We start from the raw sequence: 17,933 nt of genomic DNA on the forward strand, positions 1-17,933 counted from the left end.
GTCCTCACCCCATAAGAAAGTCCAATACAGGGCCCCATAACCTTTCAAAGATGTCCCCTCTGTCCTCATTACATAGTCTCAGTCTCTCCAAATGTAAAGTATTTGTCAGTTCTCTCAGCCACAGATCATATGTAGACACAGAGTCCATTTTCCACATTTGCAGAATTAACTTCTTAGCAATCACCATTCCAAACAACACAGCCATTTTTTCATACTTATTGGCTGAATAAAGGGAGCTTGTTGCTCCAAGGATGGCTATGACAGGTCTGGTTCCCACCGCTTCTCAAAAGCCTCAGAGAACCAGAGAAAAATACTTTTCCAGTATGCATAAAACTTACAACATGACCAGAATGAATGTGACAAGTTACTGTTTACAGATTTACATCTATTACAAACTGGTGAAACATCAGGGTAGAAATTGTGCAACTTTTCTTTGGAATAATGGAGTCTATATATTGGATTCAATTATTATACCCTTCATTTGGAATTATAAAGCCATTAGAATTACTAAAAAACACTTGTCAAAGCCCAAGGAAGCAGGTGGTTTTGCCCTACCGGACGTTAAGATGTCTTACTGGGCTGCCCACCTATCCATTCTTGCATGGTGGAAAAAAGGCCCACCCTCTACCTCAGACTCATGCCCAGCATGGTTACTCATTGAGCTAGTGCTTTGTAAGAAGACTTCCTTACCAGCTCTCCTTAAATAGCCCCACTTCAGTTAATAAGTCACATTTTAGTAACAGCTTGTGGTTAGCAGCACTATAAGAATCTGGAAGCAGATTCAACTACACATTAAGGCCCCAAAAACTTATATTGACACTCCAATTTGTGACATTCATTCCCTTTTGCCTGGACTGAATGATATTGTTTTTTCTACCTGGAAACAGAGAAGCATCTGTATTGTAGGTGACCTATATATTAATGGAAACTTCGCCTCATTTGCGCAGTTACAAGCAGTTTACAATATCCTTGCACCTATTTTTTTTAGATATTTACAAATTCGAGATTACGTTAGGAAATAACTTCGAAGTTTTAGGCAAACATGAGTCCCTGGAGGCAATAAATAAAATTGATCCTGTTACTCGTAGTGCGTATCCTATTTTTATCAGATCCTACATAATGGAGCTCGGGTGAATACTGCAGGTCTTAAACAGGCATGGGTGGATGAGTTGGGTATAGAACTGACGGAGGAGGTCTGGGATAAGTGTTTAAAGAGTATACATGATTGTTCGGTCAACATCAGACACAGACTTGCCTCACTTTTGATTGATCTTTCACAGCCACTTTAGCTCTGATACCTTTTCATTAAGACAGGATTTATGATAATAAATTGCAAAATGTTTGTGTTATGCAGGTGTGATGGAAATGTGGCACAAGAAAGTTACTAACAAGACCTACTGGAAGAAACTGGCTAGATCTCCAATGCCATAGCTTACAGTAACTCAGCCAAACAGAACAGAAAATGTACTGTGTATCTGTGTGTAGCCATGTTCTTCTTCTGCCATTTACCATTAAATCTCATGGTGTAAGCCTGTTTAGCTTCTTAGGACACAATTCGGCAAAATCGCTGTTGCAATACAGGTATATAAGGTATAGAGGGTGGAATTGATAATTAATTAACAGGATCAGAAGGCTTAAGATTGCATTAAATTAGTCATTTTAAGCCTGTGTAAGAACATAAGAAACAAAAAAAACATTTGGACTGGGACCTGGTTGCCAAATGTTGAGCTGATTGTAGGTCAAACATGGGGAAGTGGGACTAGCTTAGAAGGGGATTCTGATCAGCCTGGGTGAATTGGGCTGGAAGGTCTGTTTCTATGAGGTATTACTCCATGACCCTAAGAAACAGAGAGAGGGATAAATCTTTGAGCCCCTGCCTGTGCCACCATCAGAGCTCTGTTAGGCAGAGAATTCTCATCTTTGTCCTGAATGGTGGGCATTTTATTTTTGCCATATTGTAACCGCTTGTTGTTGACGCTCCTGTCAGAGTAGCCATCAACACTGACCTACCCTGTCAAGCCCCATAAGATATGTGTATGTTCCAATGAGATCATTTCCTATGCTTCAAAACTCCAGAGAAAGATTGCACAGCTATCCATGTGGTAAAAAAATAATGGTGTATGATGTTTGTTTATACTAAACAAAAGTTATTTATATCTTAATACCTTCTGTCACTATAGCATGCAAGAAAATTGAAAACCCATTAACATTGATTCTCTGTCCATCAATCTTTAAAATTCTACTCTTAAGTGTGAAACGATTACCAATTTTTTTCTGTGTAATAGCTATTCTTAACATTCTGTTTTACCTTTTCTATTTGCAGCCTGCAATTCACTGATTGTTTCTTACACTTTCATGCTAAAACAGTAAGTATAGCAGAAAGTGATGATGAAGGCACAATATGTTTAAAAAATGAACAACATAAGGCGTTATTGCTGGAAATCCAGAACAACATACTCAAAATGCTGGAGGAACTCAGCAGGTCAGGCAGCATCTATGAAAATGAATAAATAATCAATATTTCGACCTGAGACCCTTCTTCAGGACTGAGAAGGAAGATGCCAGAATAAAAAGGTGGGGTGTGGACAAAGAGGCTAGCTGGAAGGTGATGGGTGAAGCCAGGTGGGTGGGAAAGGTCAAGAGCTGGAGAAGAAGGAATCTGATAGGAGAGGAGAATGAATCATAAGAGAAGGGGATGGAGAAGGGGACTCAGGGAGAAGTGAGAAGAGGTAAAAGGTCAGAGTAGGAAATACAGGAAGGGGAAGGGGAAGGGGAATTTTTTTACCAGAAGAAGAAATTGATATTCATGTCATCAAATTGGAAGTTGGCTGATATAAAGTGTATATCTCCAAAAGCTCGTGCAACATTTTCCTTCTAGGTAACAACTATTACTAAATTTCAAATAATAAGGATGAATCACAGATTTTCTTTTTGCTACATATGGAAAATTCATAAATAAATTATTTATAAACTGGTACAAAAATACTGCCACAGTAAGCAAAAACAATACTTACTAGCTTTAATACAGAAAGTCCCAAGGCACTTCAGAGAAAGTAGATAGTTAGTAAGAGAAGAGTTTGTTAGCTGGAGTGATGAAAAGCTGGATCAAAGAGGTAGGCTTTAAGGAAGTATTAGAGGAATTGGAGACTGAGAGATCATATAGTTTCAAAGCGGACTTCCAGTGTTGAAGTCTGGATAGCTGAAAGTACATGCTTAAAAATGGGATAAAGGTGATATGAAATTAGAGAACTGCAGGAATAATAGTGGGTGGAGGGTGTGTAGGGGGTGGGGAGGAGAGAGGGTACCAGAACAAAGATTTCTACGTAAAGGTATCGTGGGCCTGTAGGAGAATTATTCAGGTATAATGTTTTGAGTGAATTTGAATGTACAAATTGGAAACATTTCTTGTCCCTGTTATGGAGTCATAGAATTGTACAACATGGACACAGGCCGTTCAATCCAACTCATTTGCACCAACCAGTAATACGCCTTCTGTATTAATCCCACTCCCCAACACTTGGCCTGGAGGCTTTTATGCCTTCAAGGCACTCGATATGCTCATCTAGATACCTCTTAAATTATATCAGTGACCCAGCTTCAACCACTCTCTCAGGCAACGTATTCCAGATACATGACAAAATTTTCTCTAAATCCCTTTCCTTTTACACTAAATGTATGCCCTCTAGTTTAATCTACCACTTAATCTTCTTCTTCTTGGCCCATCACCACTGGGCATTGTCTGGTCCTCTAACCTGGGCCAGACTTTCAAATTGTCCCCAGATGTAGCCCATCTCAAAGATCCTTCCTCTCCCAGGGATGTGGTCTTTGAAGCTTCTGTTGGAGTTTCTGTATCACTGTGGTTTTACAGGATGGGGTTTCCAGCCGCAGGTCCAGCCAAACACTTTCACAGTCAGGCTTGGAACCATCCCAGGCCGAGTTTTTATTTACTTCTATGATGGGAAAAGGTTTCCTACAGTCAACCCCCTCTAGATCCCTCACAATATTAAGTGTCATGCACCTCTTAAATGTCTCCCCTGCAGAGAAAGTAGACTTAATTTTTCCATTCTTTCCTTATACCTGAACTGCTCCATCCTATGTGTTACATTCTGCAACTCCAAAAAACTAATTGAAAGCCAAACATGGGAGCCTGTAAGTTTTACCTCAGGACAGCACTCAAATATGATGTGGTGGCAAAATGACATACAGAATGCCATTCACATACTTCTTACATATAAACCGTAAAGTATTATGTAAACACAGAATGCTTAAAAAAACAATATATTTACAATATTACTCAATAATACTAAATATTAAATTCACAAAATTCCTTCTTGTTTAGCTACAAACTCCAACTCAATATAGAATGCATCTCATCTCAAATATCAGAGTCAGAATCAGGTTTATTATCACCGGCATGTGTCATGAAAATTGTTAACTTAGCAGCAGCAGTTCAATGCAATACATAATATAGAAGAAGAAGAAGAAATAATAATAAATAAATATACATATATTGAATAGAGTAAAAATTGTGCAAAAGACAGAATTAATACATATTGAAAAAGTAAGGTAGTGTTCACTGGTTCAATGTCCATTTAGGAATAGGATGACAGAGGGGAAGAAGCTGTTCCCGAATCACTGAGCATGTGCCTTCAGGCTTCTGTACCTCCTACCTAATGGTAAAAGTGAGAAAAGAGCATGCCCTGGGTGCTGAACGTTGCCTTTCTGAGACACCGCTCCCTGAAGATGTCCTGGGTACTTTGTAGACTAGTACTCAAGATGGGGCCAACTAAATTTACAGCCCTCTGCAGCTTCTTTCGGTCCTGTGCAGGACACCCCCCATACCAGACAGTGATGCAGCCTGTCATAACGCTCTCCACAATACATCTATAGAAGTTTTTAAGTGTACTTGTTGATATACCAAATCCCTCCAAACTCCTAATGAAGTAATGCTGTCTGCCTTCTTTATAAATTCTTTGATATGTTGGGACCAGGTTAGATCCTTACAGATCTTGACATCCAGGAACTTGAAACTGCTCACTCTCTCCACTTCTGATCCCTCTATGAGAATTGGTATGTGTTCCTTCATCTTACCCTTCCTGAAGTCCACAATCAGCTCTTTCGTCTTACTGACGTTGCGTGCCAGGTTGTTGCTGCGACACCAGTCCACTAGCTTATATCTCGCTCCTCTACACCCTCTTGTCTCCATCTGAGATTCTACAATGGTTGTATCATCAGCAAATTTATAGATGGATTTTGAGCTATGCCTAGCCTCACAGTCATGTGTATATAGAGAGTAGAGCAGAGGGCTAAGCACATACCCCCGAGGTGCAACAGTATTGATCATCAGCGAGGAGGAAATGTTATCACCAATCCACACAGATTGTGGTCTTCCGGTTAGGAAGTCAAGGATCCAATTGCAGAGGGAGGTACAGAGGCCCAAGTTCTGCAACTTCTCAGTCAGGATTGTGGGAATGATGGTATTAAATGCTGAGCTATAGTCGATGAACAGCATCCTGACATAGGTGTTTGTGTTGTTCTGGTGGTCTAAAGCTGTGTGAAGAGCCATTGAGATAGTATCTGCTGTTGACCTATTGTGGCGATAGGCAAATTGCAATCGGTCCAGGTCCTTGCTGAGGCAGGAGTTCAGTCTAATCATGACCAACCTCTCAAAGCATTTCATCACTGTCGATGTGAGTGCTACTGGGCGATAGTCAGCAAGGTAGCCCACATTATTCTTCTTAGGCACTGGTATAATTGTGGCCTTTTTGAAACAAGTGGGAACTTTCGTCTGTAGTAGTGAGAGGTTGAAAATGTCCTTGAATACTCCCGCCAGTTGCTTGGCATAGGTTTTCAGAGCCTTATCAGGTACCCCATTGGGACCTTCTGTCTTGCAAGGGTTCACTCTCTTTAAAGGCAGCCTAACATTGTCCTCTGAGACAGAGATCACAGGGTCATCAGGTGCAACAGGGATCTTCACAGCTGTAGTTATATTCTCCCTTTCAAAGCAGGCATAGAAGGCATTGAGTTCATCTGGTAGTGAAGCATCACTGCCATTCATACTGCTGGGTTTCGCTTTGTAGGAAGTAATGTCTTGCAAACCCTGCAAGAGTTGTCGTACCTCTGATGTCACGACCAACTTCGTTTGAAATTGTGTCTTCGCCCTTGGAGTAGCCCTCCACAAATCAGGCCTAGGTTGCCAGACTTGAATGCCACAGATCTAGCGTTCAGTAGACGACCTACCTCCTGGTTCATCCACAGCTTTTGGTTTGGGAATGTACAGTAAGTCCTTTTTGGCACACACTCATCCACACAGGTTTTAATGAAGTCGATAACAACTGCAGCATACGCATTCAGATTTGAAGATGAATCCAGTCCACCAATTCAAAGCAGTTCTGTAAGGGCTTCTGTTCTTCCCTTGTCCATACCTTTTTAGTCCTCACTACTGGTGCTACAGTCTTCAGTCTCTGCCTGTACGCAGGGAGTAGAAGTACAGTCAGCTGATCAGACTTCCCGAAGTGAAGGCGTGGAATAGCACGGTAGGCATTCTCGATGGTGGTGTAACAGTGGTCCAGCATGTTGTTTCCTCTGGCATTGCAAATATATAACATATTGCTCTCTAGCCATTATATACATAGAATGTATATAATGCTGAGATTGGGTTTGAGGATATCCAAGCTTGAGCACAAGGGACGACCCAGAAACAGCATGGCTGGTGAGTTGTTGGTTGTGGAATGTGCTGCTTTGTAATATGCAAGGAGGAAATTGACAAGCTTCTGATTCAGTGTTAGTGTAATGTGTTCTTTGGGTGATAGATTGGAAATATGTGTCTACCAAAGGAGGCGTAAGGCACTGCTTCCCTCTGCTAGCCTGCAGGTCACCCTTGGCAAGGTGTAGCACCTGCTTAGCCCTTCAATTCGGGTCATGTGAAACCATGGGAGCAGGCAGTGGATGGTCAGTGTGAGCAGCTGGTGATCTAGCTCACTGGCTACTTCATCACAGTTGGTATAAAGAACTTGACAGTCCTTGTAAAACTTGGCATTTTCATCTAACACTATTTTACCCGTGATACTGTATGTATGAGTTTTCAAATGCCATCCTTGAACACTGCTGTGGCATCACCCAGTGTCTTTCTTAATTTACTTCCACTTCACTCTCTTGCAGTGGATGTGACATTCAAATAATGGATGAATCTCCAATCACAACCTTACAATGCTGCCCCTCCTGTTTTTACCACGTACAAACTCAATGTGCCTTGTGGCTTGTCATATTTCACTAAAAATGTCATTCCTACATAAGTTATCTTTTCTCCAGACTAAGTTCTTACTTGGAAATATACAGGCTTCAGTTTTATATCTTTGAAATGCTTTTTAAACTTAATTTTGTGAAATGACTGAAACAGCCAAGCCAGTGTCCAATTCCATTTTAATTAATTTGCTTTCACTTCTGGTGTAAGCCATATTGCTTGTCTCTTGCTATTTTTCACATTGTAAATCTCAAAGCTATTCAGTCCTATGTTACTCTTCTAATTACATTTTCAACAACAGCGTGCAGATTAGTGCTCTTTTTGAAACAGCAACTTGACCTTTTTTTTGCCTCCCAGTGCAGTCCAATTATTTTTGTCTCACTGACATGCTCTTTAAATGTGTCCTACTTTGTTGCAATTTCCACAAGTTTTGCCTTTAAACCTATATTGGTTTGGTGTATGTGAGCCTCTGCCACAATGGTAACATGATTTGTTTGGCCAGGCAGGCTTCTGTTTAGAAATTGCAATTTTGTTCATGGTCACTTTCATTGCTGACTGTAACTCAGTTGCGTCTCTGTCTGCTGTTTCCACTGATACAGCTATTTCAATTCTTCTTGTAAATATAAGTTGTGCTTCCATTAGGTTCCATTTTTAAATACTTTATTGTAAGATTCCACAAACTAAACAGTCTCTCAGTGCGTCATTAAGTCCATTACTTCAGCCATGTAAGCTGAAATGGACTCTCCTTCCTTTTGATTCTGCTTATTAAACCTAAAGCATTCTGCAAACGACAATGGCTTTCCTTCGAACTGCTCCTGCATTATGTTCACGATATTAGCAAGGCGCATTTCTGCTGGTTTGGTTTGAGTAGTCAAACTGCATGCTTTTCCATCTACTGCACTCAGTAACACTGCCACTCACTTTTCATGGCTTATTTTGTTTGCTTCAAATTACTGCTCAATTCATTCAGTATACATCATCCAGTTATCCATTGTGCAATTGAAAGTGTCCATCTTTCCGATGTAGCCAGCCCTTCCTGTTTTTTGTGATTACTATCACCTGATATTCACTGCAAATTACATCCATTTTTTGCCTTTTTTTAACTCGACCATCTCTGCCCCTTCCAAAGAAACAATTGTTGCTCTTTCTTTTATTAACTTGAACATCTCCATCCATTTCTGAAGAAAAAATTTCCTCTGCTTCAACAGGTAGATAGTCATCTTGGGTTCATTTTAAAACTACCTCATCACCACATTATGTTTTGTAACTCTACAAACTAATCGAAAGAAAAACATGGGAGCTGGGAAATGAGTCTACCCAGTTTTAATTTAGTGAGGCACTCACATAGGACGTGGTGGGATTATAATGTATGCCATTCATATACTTATTACATATAACCCATAATGAATGATGTAAACAATGAATGCTTAATCAAACAATGTATTTACAATAGTACTCAAATATTACTGAAATATTAAATACGTTATACCATGCAAAAACCTGTTGAAGCTCCCATGGACCATCTCCAACACTATCACATCCCTCCCATACATTGCTGTATTGTAGCTGAAGTCAGACAATTGGCTTTATAAAATTGGAGCATAATCTCCCTACTTCTGCATTCAATGTCAAAGCTAACAAAGACCAGTATCCTATATGCAAACAACAGGAATTCTGCAGATGCTGGAAATTCAAGCAACACACATCAAAGTTGCTGGTGAACGCAGCAGGCCAGGCAGCATCTCTAGGAAGAGGTACAGTCGACGTTTCAGGCCGAGACCCTTCGTCAGGACTAACTGAAGGAAGAGCATTCTTTCTTCCTTCAGTTAGTCCTGACAAAGGGTCTCGGCCTGAAACGTCGGCTGTACCTCTTCCTGGAGATGCTGCCTGGCCTGCTGCGTTCACCAGCAACTTTGATGTGTGTTGCCAGTATCCTATATGCCTGTTTCTCTATACATTTTAAATTAGACAAATCATTTATGGATTGACAGTCTTCTACAGATCAGGACACAGCTATGTAGACTTTTAATGCTCTTTGTTTTATTTTCCATTCCATGAACACCAGCCTCACTCCTGATTTGCCCAGAAATTCATCCTTGCTGTCCCCTTATCATCTGAAATATCAATTATCATTGGGGATTTTAACTTGCACATAGATTGGGTGAATCAAGTTGGTCATGGCAGTCTCGAGGAGGACTTTATAGAATGCATCCGTGATGGCTTTCTTGAACAGCATGTTACTGAACCTCCAGGGGAACGTGCTTCGATCTGGTCCTGTACAATGAGACAGATAAAATTAGTGATCTTGTAATTAGGGATCCTCTTGGAAAGAATGATAACAGTATGATTGAATTTCTCATATAAATAGAGGGTGCAATAGTTCAATCTAAAACCAGTGTATTATGCCTAACCAAGAGAGACTACAATGGGATGAGGGAGGATTTGGCTAGTGTGGACTGGGAACACAGGCTATATGGTGCGACAGTTGAGGAACAGTGGAAGACTTTCAGAGATCTTTCATGGGGCTCAACAGAAGTATGTTTCAGTTAAAGGCAAGGACAATAAGGGTGGGGTGAGCCAGCCTTGGATAACTCAAGTAATAAAAGAAGGCATCCAACTAAAAGCTTGTGCATACAAAGTTGCCAAGAGCAGTGGGAAACTGGAAGATTGGAGAAACTTTAAAAAGCAACAAGAATCACTAAGCAAGCAATAAAGAAAGGGAAGATGGATTACGAAAATAAACTTGTACAAAATATAAAAACAGATAGTAAAAGTTTTTATAATTATATAAAGGGAAAAGGCAGGTTAAAGTGAATGTAGGTCCCTTGGAGGACGAGAAGGGGGAATTGATATTGGGTAATGAGGAAATAGCCGAGGATTTAAATGACTATTTTGTGTCAATCTTCACGATGGAGGACACATCTAACATGCCAAAGAGAGATGTTATGGATGTGATGTGAGGTGAGGACGTCGATACAAAAGATATCACAAAAGAGGAAGTGCTGAGCAAACTTGTGGGCCTGAAGATAGGTAAGTCCCCTGGTCCTGATGGAATACATCCCAGGGTACTGAAAGAAATGGCAGATGTTATAGCACAGGCTTTGGTGATGATTTACCAAAATTCTCTGGACTCTGGGCAGGTTGCAGCAGATTGAAAAACGGTGAATGTCACACCACTGTTCAAAAAAGGATGTAGGCAAAAGGCAGGTAACTATAGGCCAGTTAGTTTAACATCTGTAGTTAGGAAAATTCTTGAAACTATCATTAAAGGAGAAATAGTGAGGTATTTGGAATGAAATGGATCCATCAGGCAGACACAGCATGGATTCAGCAAAGGCAGATTCTGTTTGACAAACGTACTGGAGTTCTTTGAAGATATAATGAGCATAATGGATAGAGGGGAACAGATGGTTGTTATTTACTTGGATTTCTAGAAGGTCTTCAATAAGATGCAACATAAAAGACTTATCCATAAGGTAAGGATGCATAGAGTTGTGGGTGATGTATTAGCATGGATAGAGGACTGGTTAATTAAAAGAAAGCAGAGAGTTGGGACACACGGGTGTTACTCTAGCTGGCGATCAGTAGTGAGCAGTGTGCCACAGGACCCACAACTGTTCATGATATACATTAACAATCTGGAAGAGGAGACCAAGTGTAGTGTATCTAAGTTTGCTGATGATACTAAATTGAACGGAAAAGTTAATTGTGCAGAAGATGCAGAGAGTCAACAGAGAGATATAGATAGGTTAAGTGAGTCGGCAAGGGTCTGGCAGATGGAGTACAATGCTGGTAAATGCGAAATCATCCACTTTGGAAGGAAAAATGAAAGAGCAGATTATTATTTAAATGGTAAAAAAATTGCAGCATGCTGCTTTGCAGAGGGACTTGGGAGTGCTTGTGCATGAATCACAAAAGGTTAGTTTGCAGGTGCAGCAGGCTGTCAAGAAGGCAAATGGAATGTTGGATTCCATTGCCAGAGGGATTGAATTTAAGAGCAGGGAGCTATGCCGCACCTGGAGTGCCGCGTGCAGTTCTGGTCTCCTTACTTGAGGAAGGATATACTGGCTTTGGAGGTGGTGCAGAAAAGGTTCACCAGGTTGATTCCAGAGATGAGGGGCTAGACTATGAAGAGAGATTGAGTCACCTGGGACTGTACTCACTGGAATTCAGAAGAATGAGAGGAGATCTTATAGAGACATTTAAAATTATGAAAGGGATAGATAAGATAGAGGCAGGAACGTTATTTCCACTGGTAGCTGAGACTAGAACTAGGGGACATAGCCTCAAGATTCGGGGGAATATATTTAAGATGGAGATGAGGAGGATCTGCTTTTCCCAGAGGGTGGTGAATCTGTGGAATTCTCTGCCCAGTGAAGCAGTGGAAGATACCTCACTGAATTTATTTAAGGCAAGGTTGGATAGATTTTCGCATAGTAGTGGAATTAAGGGTTATGGGGGAAAGGCAGGTAGGTGGAGATGAGTCCATGGCCAGAACAGTCATGATCTTTTTGAATGGCCGAGCAGGCTCGTCGGGCCAGATGGCCGACTCCTGCTCCTATTTATTATGCTCTTATATTCTTAAATATCCGTGGAGACTCTAAATACACTTCCTCTATTTTTTCGGAATATGTTGTGTAGATTAATAAATATGCTACCATAGAGAAATGTATCCCCCATTTACTAAAACTACACAAAATGCTTCATGTATAATTTCAAAGTTATGAAGTGCATTTATTATCAAAGAATGTATAAAATATACAACGTTTAGATTTGTTGGCTTACTGGCAGTTGCAAAGCAAGGAACCCGAAAGAATCCAATTTTAAAAAATTAAGCCCAGCCCCCAGTGCCCACAGAGAAAGAGGGGAAAACACACACAGAAAAAATAATACAAAGATTAGAAGTAACCACCAACAACAGCACTCTGAACCAAATTGAATCATTAGATCCAAATCCCTGGAGCAGCCCAGACTAGGCCCAAAGCCTGAGTATTCAGTTCATCATATTAGTGGAGCAAATCACCGCAAAGTTTGTAGACATGAAGCACGGTAGCCAGGAGCAGTCTCACAGCTTTACCATCACAGAGAGAGAAGCTCTTAGACTATCTGGGTCAGCATTTAAATTGTCTGAACTTCACACTAGGATCCGAGCCCCATTGCCTGTGAATTACGCTGGGCTTAGACTTCACTGCCAAAGGAGCCAGTCTTGACCTCTCCAAATCAGCTCGGTATCTCAAGCAATCCAAACTCATCCGACTCTCAACACCCTGCCTTTCCAGTCTATAAGGGCAAGCATTTAGATTTTACATCAGAACCGGCTGATCAGAATCCATATAATTAGAGTCATTTACAAATTATCTGTTTAATTAGAGGTTGATCAGAGAAGCTTTTACCACCTTCTGTGCAGGATGGGTATAGCTTTCAAAATCATTAGCTTTTCTGTCAGAAATTCTTCCTGAAAGATACAGTACTGTGCAAAAGTCTTAGGCACATAGTGACTAAGACTTATGCACAGCACTGTATATTGTTTAAAAATATGAAGGTGGTTAGGAAGCAAAAATAAGAGTACTTAGCTTTGCATTAGCTTAGTAATACTTAGTGTTATTTCATAACTGGAAAGACATAATATACAGTAATGTGCAAAAGTCTTAGGCACCCTAGTTATTTATTTGAGCCTAACACTTTTGCGAAGTACTGTACAATACGTTGCATTTACTGAAAGCTGAAGTTAATAATATTAATGGAGCAGCTGCATAGATCTTGGTATGAACATAGAATTCTCCAACTTCCCATAATTCCCTCCCCCTCCCTTCCCCTATCCCTATGTCACTCTGCCCCCTCCCCCAGCTGCCTATCACCTCCCTCATGGTTCCACCTCCTTCTACTACCCATTGTGTTTTCCCCTATTCCTTCTTCACCTTTCCTGCCTATCACCTCCCTGCCTCCCCTTCCCCACCCCTTTATCTTTCCCCTTACTGGTTTTTCACCTGGAACCTACCAGCCTTCTCCTTCCCACCCTCCCCCCACCTTCTTTATAGGGCCTCTGCCCCTTCCCTCTATAGTCCTGACGAAGGGTTCTGGCCCGAAACGTCGACCGATCGTTTCCACGGATGCTGCCCGATCTGCTAAGTTCCTCCAGCATGTTGTGAGTGTTGCTTTGATCCCAGCATCTGCAGATTATTTTGTGTTTAGATCATGGCTTTTAGTTTTGTTTTGGTATCATGACTAGGATTGAACAACATTGCCTGTTAAACCACTTCATTTGTGGTTTGAAATGCTGAGGATAACTGAGCTAAATTTTAAGCTTAATTTGATCATTTTCTAGTGTGCCAAACTCATTGAAGTTTCATTTGTAAAGAACTACAGATGCTAGAAATCAGAAATAAATACAGAAAATGCTGGAAACTCTTAGCAGAATGAGTAACATCTGTGGGAGGAGATAACCTCTTAGGTCCATGTCTTTTCTGATGAGCATTGATCTGAAAATTACCTTTCTTTCTCCATAGTTGCTGTCTGACCTGCTGAGCCATTTCTTTGGCTTTATGTCACTGAAGTTTTAACTAAATTCAGTATTCAATGGTGTCATAATCCCCCAAATTGAAGCTTTCTTTGTGCAAGACTAAATTGATTGACTTTAATTAGGTAATAAAAGACAAGGTAAAATTTATTGCGATGAACTCAGTCCAAAGAGAATTAATGCCTTATTCAGCCGTCCAGGAATGATAGCAATTTCTTTCAGGGTGTGTGACCAAATATTTTAATCATGAGAATTATTTATATTGGAAGAAACTTCTTACAATATAACCTGTATATAGAAAGCAAAAGTATTTAAATTACCTGCAAACAAAGTTATTTCATTTATAACATTTATTTATTTTAGACTTTTGAAAGAGAGAAAAATATAAAACAAGTTATCCTGATCTCCCTTTTTTGTTTTAACAGCATTTTTAGAAAGGATGTTATAAAAAGACAAGTATCATTCAGCACCCAGAGAAAGTACCCAATAGACAGTTGGCTGTTTTTTTATTAAATTTTACATCTTACCTGAATATTAAGCTATAGAGCAAACAGGAATTCATAGTAAAGATACCCTGCCGCTCTTTGTAATGATCCAAAGGTTGACAAACAGAGTGGTGGTGACCTTGTTCTTTACATTCAGAGAAAACCAGTCACAGGGGCCACAAGTCTTGTGTCACCACTGACTTAGAAAACCTTGGACACTCTGGACTCTGGACCCTAGATATAACTTTTTTCTCAGGAATCTAGAAGGAATGTATGCCCTGCCTAACCCCTATGTATGTTTGGCTGACAGGTCTTTGCATATCAATCAACCTTTCTTTCCCTTGTGGAGTCCTTGTGAATGTCGTCTGAAGTCTGTTAGTAGCTGCAGTCTGTACAGCATATCCAGAGGAACTCCACGGCAATTCCCATGGCGAGGAAGTAATAATGAGAGAAATGACAATACAACTCATACTGACAGATATGCTCTTCACCTGAGTCTCCAGCCACCCTCCACGGTGCAGGGTAGCAGACAGGTGTTATTGCAAAGTACTGGGTAGTCTTTCTGAAGTAGGTGTCCTGAAACCAACCACAATGCAAATTTTTGTTTCCAAGTACACAGGAATATTTCTAAAGCTGCAAAATATATCCGATTTGAGCTATTAGTGACCCAAACAAGCATTGTTCAGCCATATTCCCTGCAATTCCTACATGTAGGTATCCTAATATTGCTGTTAAGTCAAATGTTTTGATCAATGCAAATCCAGCAGAATAGCTATATTTGTATTATTTATGGATAAGGGTGTCGAAACTAATTTGCAGTGCATCCATAAACAGTGCATTGTGTACAAGTTTTCAGCGTTTGGATATTTATGAATGGCCCATATCATTCAACATCAGTAAAATGTTACATGGGAGATTGATAGAGATCGGTAAACACTAGGAGTGGGATAGGTGGCTCATCTATTTAAGCTCGTTTTCCTAATAACGATATATGAAATTTCTATTCTTAATATCAAAATGAGTCATTGCCATTTTTTGTGCATTGGACTTGTCTATCCCATTCTATTTTCCCTTTCTAATTGGCACTAATTTATTGTGTGGGCCCTGCAAATAACCAGAAACATGCAGACTTTCTCCAAATTTCATTTTAGAAGACCTAAGATAAAAGTGTTTCTGAAATTACAGTAGAACCTCAGCCAAAATTATCCCCTGTCCATGAATGCAAGAATTTAAAAAAAAGTAAAATCAAATACTACAGACACGAAAAGCAAAACTGAAATTACCAAAAATATTCAGATGAGGCACCCTCTTCACAGAGAAGAGGACTGTGTTGTGTTAATGGCTCATTTCTATGATATTTCTTAGAACTTGGATCTGATAAAAGATTCTCAACCTGAAATGTGCACATTCCAAAAAAAAAATTGAATTTTACCCTGTCACCATATATTCAGATCCAAGCTATCTCACTGTTGAGATGTTATTGAATAAACGAAAACACCAGCAGATCTGCCAGATAGGAGGGTGATTGAATGTCTGGGAAAGAAGATGGCTGAATGAAGGGAAGTTACATCAAAGGGAAAAACATCATGCCTCATGAATCACTGACAATTCAAGGCAATAAACAAATTCTCTACTGCTTCTGTTAAGCTGTTGTATGGAGCAAGACAGTGGCAAAACTAGTAAAAGCCTCTGCCTCTGAGTTCCAGTGATCCTGACCTCTGGTGCTGTCTGTGTGCAGTTTGCAAGTCCTTCCTGTGATGGTATGGGTTACCTCCAGGCTCTGCAGTATCCACTGATATCCCAGAAACATATGGGTTATTGATGGTTAGTTGACTACTGTAAGTTACTCCTAGTGTGTAAATGGGTGATAGAATTTGGAGGTTTTTGTGGGAGTTGGTAGGTTCCTTACAGGTTGCTATAGCTGGGAGAAGTAAAGGGGATAAGTTCCCACTGCCTATTAAATGTTCCTAATGGTGTGCATCTCAAATAGCCTCTGACAACCAAATCCAACTCCTGGGGTTTGCATGTGCCTTAGATACCAAGCCTCATGGACCTGTTTCTACTGACAGGAGGAGGGGCAAAACCAGTCATTTTGGGCAGAATGGGTTCATCAGCCATGGTTGATAGCTCATCTAGAAGGAAAACTCTTGTCTCAACCCTCCGCTGCCTTAAGGTTATGCTCACTCACTGGGAACGCTTTGGGAGCAAACGCTGAGGAAAAATCCAGAACTGGAGTCCCTAAGGCTGAGTTGAGTTCAATGCTGACTGGCAATCTCTACAATTGTCATAAGGGCATGGGGTGGCTGCGAACAGACTCAAATGCAAGACACAGACACTGAAGTACTAGGGACAGGACTAGGATACAGGGCGATGGCAAGGGCATGGACAGGAAAACCAGGAACCTGGAACAGGACTGAACTAGAGAGCTAGGAGCCCGGGCTTGGACTCCGAGCCAGGGACTGGACAAGGACCCAGTACCTGAGTCTTGTCTCTGGCTCAGACCCCAGAACTAGGCAAGTATGAGGCTTGGAAGGCAGGCAGGATGAGGCTGGAGCCTTCACACTACAAGCTAGAGGCTAGAGACTTGCCTTGGCTTGGCAAAAGGCTAGGGGCTAGAGGCTAGAGACTTGGCTTGGCTTGGCAAGAGGCTCGAGGCTCGAGGCTCAAGGCTCGAGGCTCGAGGCTAGGCAAGAGACGAGGTGAGGCTTGGCAGGAGGCTGGAGACAAGACTAGAGGCGAGGCTGGAGGCTGGAGGCGAGGTGAGGCTGGAGGCTGGAGACTTGAGGCGAGGCGAGGCTGGAGACTTGAGGCGAGGCGAGGCTGGAGGCTGGAGACGAGGCGAGACTCGAGGCTGGAGATGAGACGAGGCTGGAGGCTGGGGGCTGGAGACTTGAGGCGAGGCTTGGCTCCACCTGGGCAGGGCGCGGATCACCACCCGACAGAGGCAAGAGACAGGAAGGGACAGAACCAACCCCAGATAATGGCAAGACGGCCCGGCTTACCTGGGCGGAGGCAAGGGACAGAAAAGGAGCTAGGTACAGGGTGGCTTCAGGGCCAGACAGCAAGACAAGGCAAGGCTACAGGCAAAGCAAGGCGAGACAGAACTTCAGGCGAGGCAAGAGTTACCAGCAAGACAAGGCAGGGCTTCAGGCAAAGAAACAGAAGGCAGAGGAAGGGATACAAAGAGTAAGGACAAGAACAATCCAGCAACCATGCCCTGGTCTCTGGGGGTATTTATGCAGCCAGCCCCAACTAGCATCAGCTGCCTCAATTAGCTCAACAAGGACAAAAACAGGGTAGATAGGAAAACCTGGAGCAAGAGTCGATGGACCAGACCGTGAACCGGAATATGGACTTCACGGACCGGACTATGACAACAATGCTGCTGATGCCGAACTATATTGGTGTCCGCCGTTCCTTTAGATTCATGAGCTGCGGGAAGGGGGAGCCAGATGCATGGACAGCAGTTTGCTCTTCATATTGTACTGCCTTGGCATTTGTATCATGCAGTCTGCTGAACTTAAACATCCATGGTTAACCCCAACCAATGGAGAGCCTCTGATGGGAAAGTAACAAGAACAAAATGGGTTAGAGGTTAGTCAGAAGATGCTGCTAGTGTTGATTCAACAGAACAAATGGCAAGTTTCTATCCTGTATCTCTCTCTGTGATTCTGTGACTCTGAGCTTT

Source organism: Mobula birostris, chromosome 7, assembly GCF_030028105.1.
Source record: "Mobula birostris isolate sMobBir1 chromosome 7, sMobBir1.hap1, whole genome shotgun sequence".
Lineage (NCBI taxonomy): Eukaryota > Metazoa > Chordata > Chondrichthyes > Myliobatiformes > Myliobatidae > Mobula > Mobula birostris.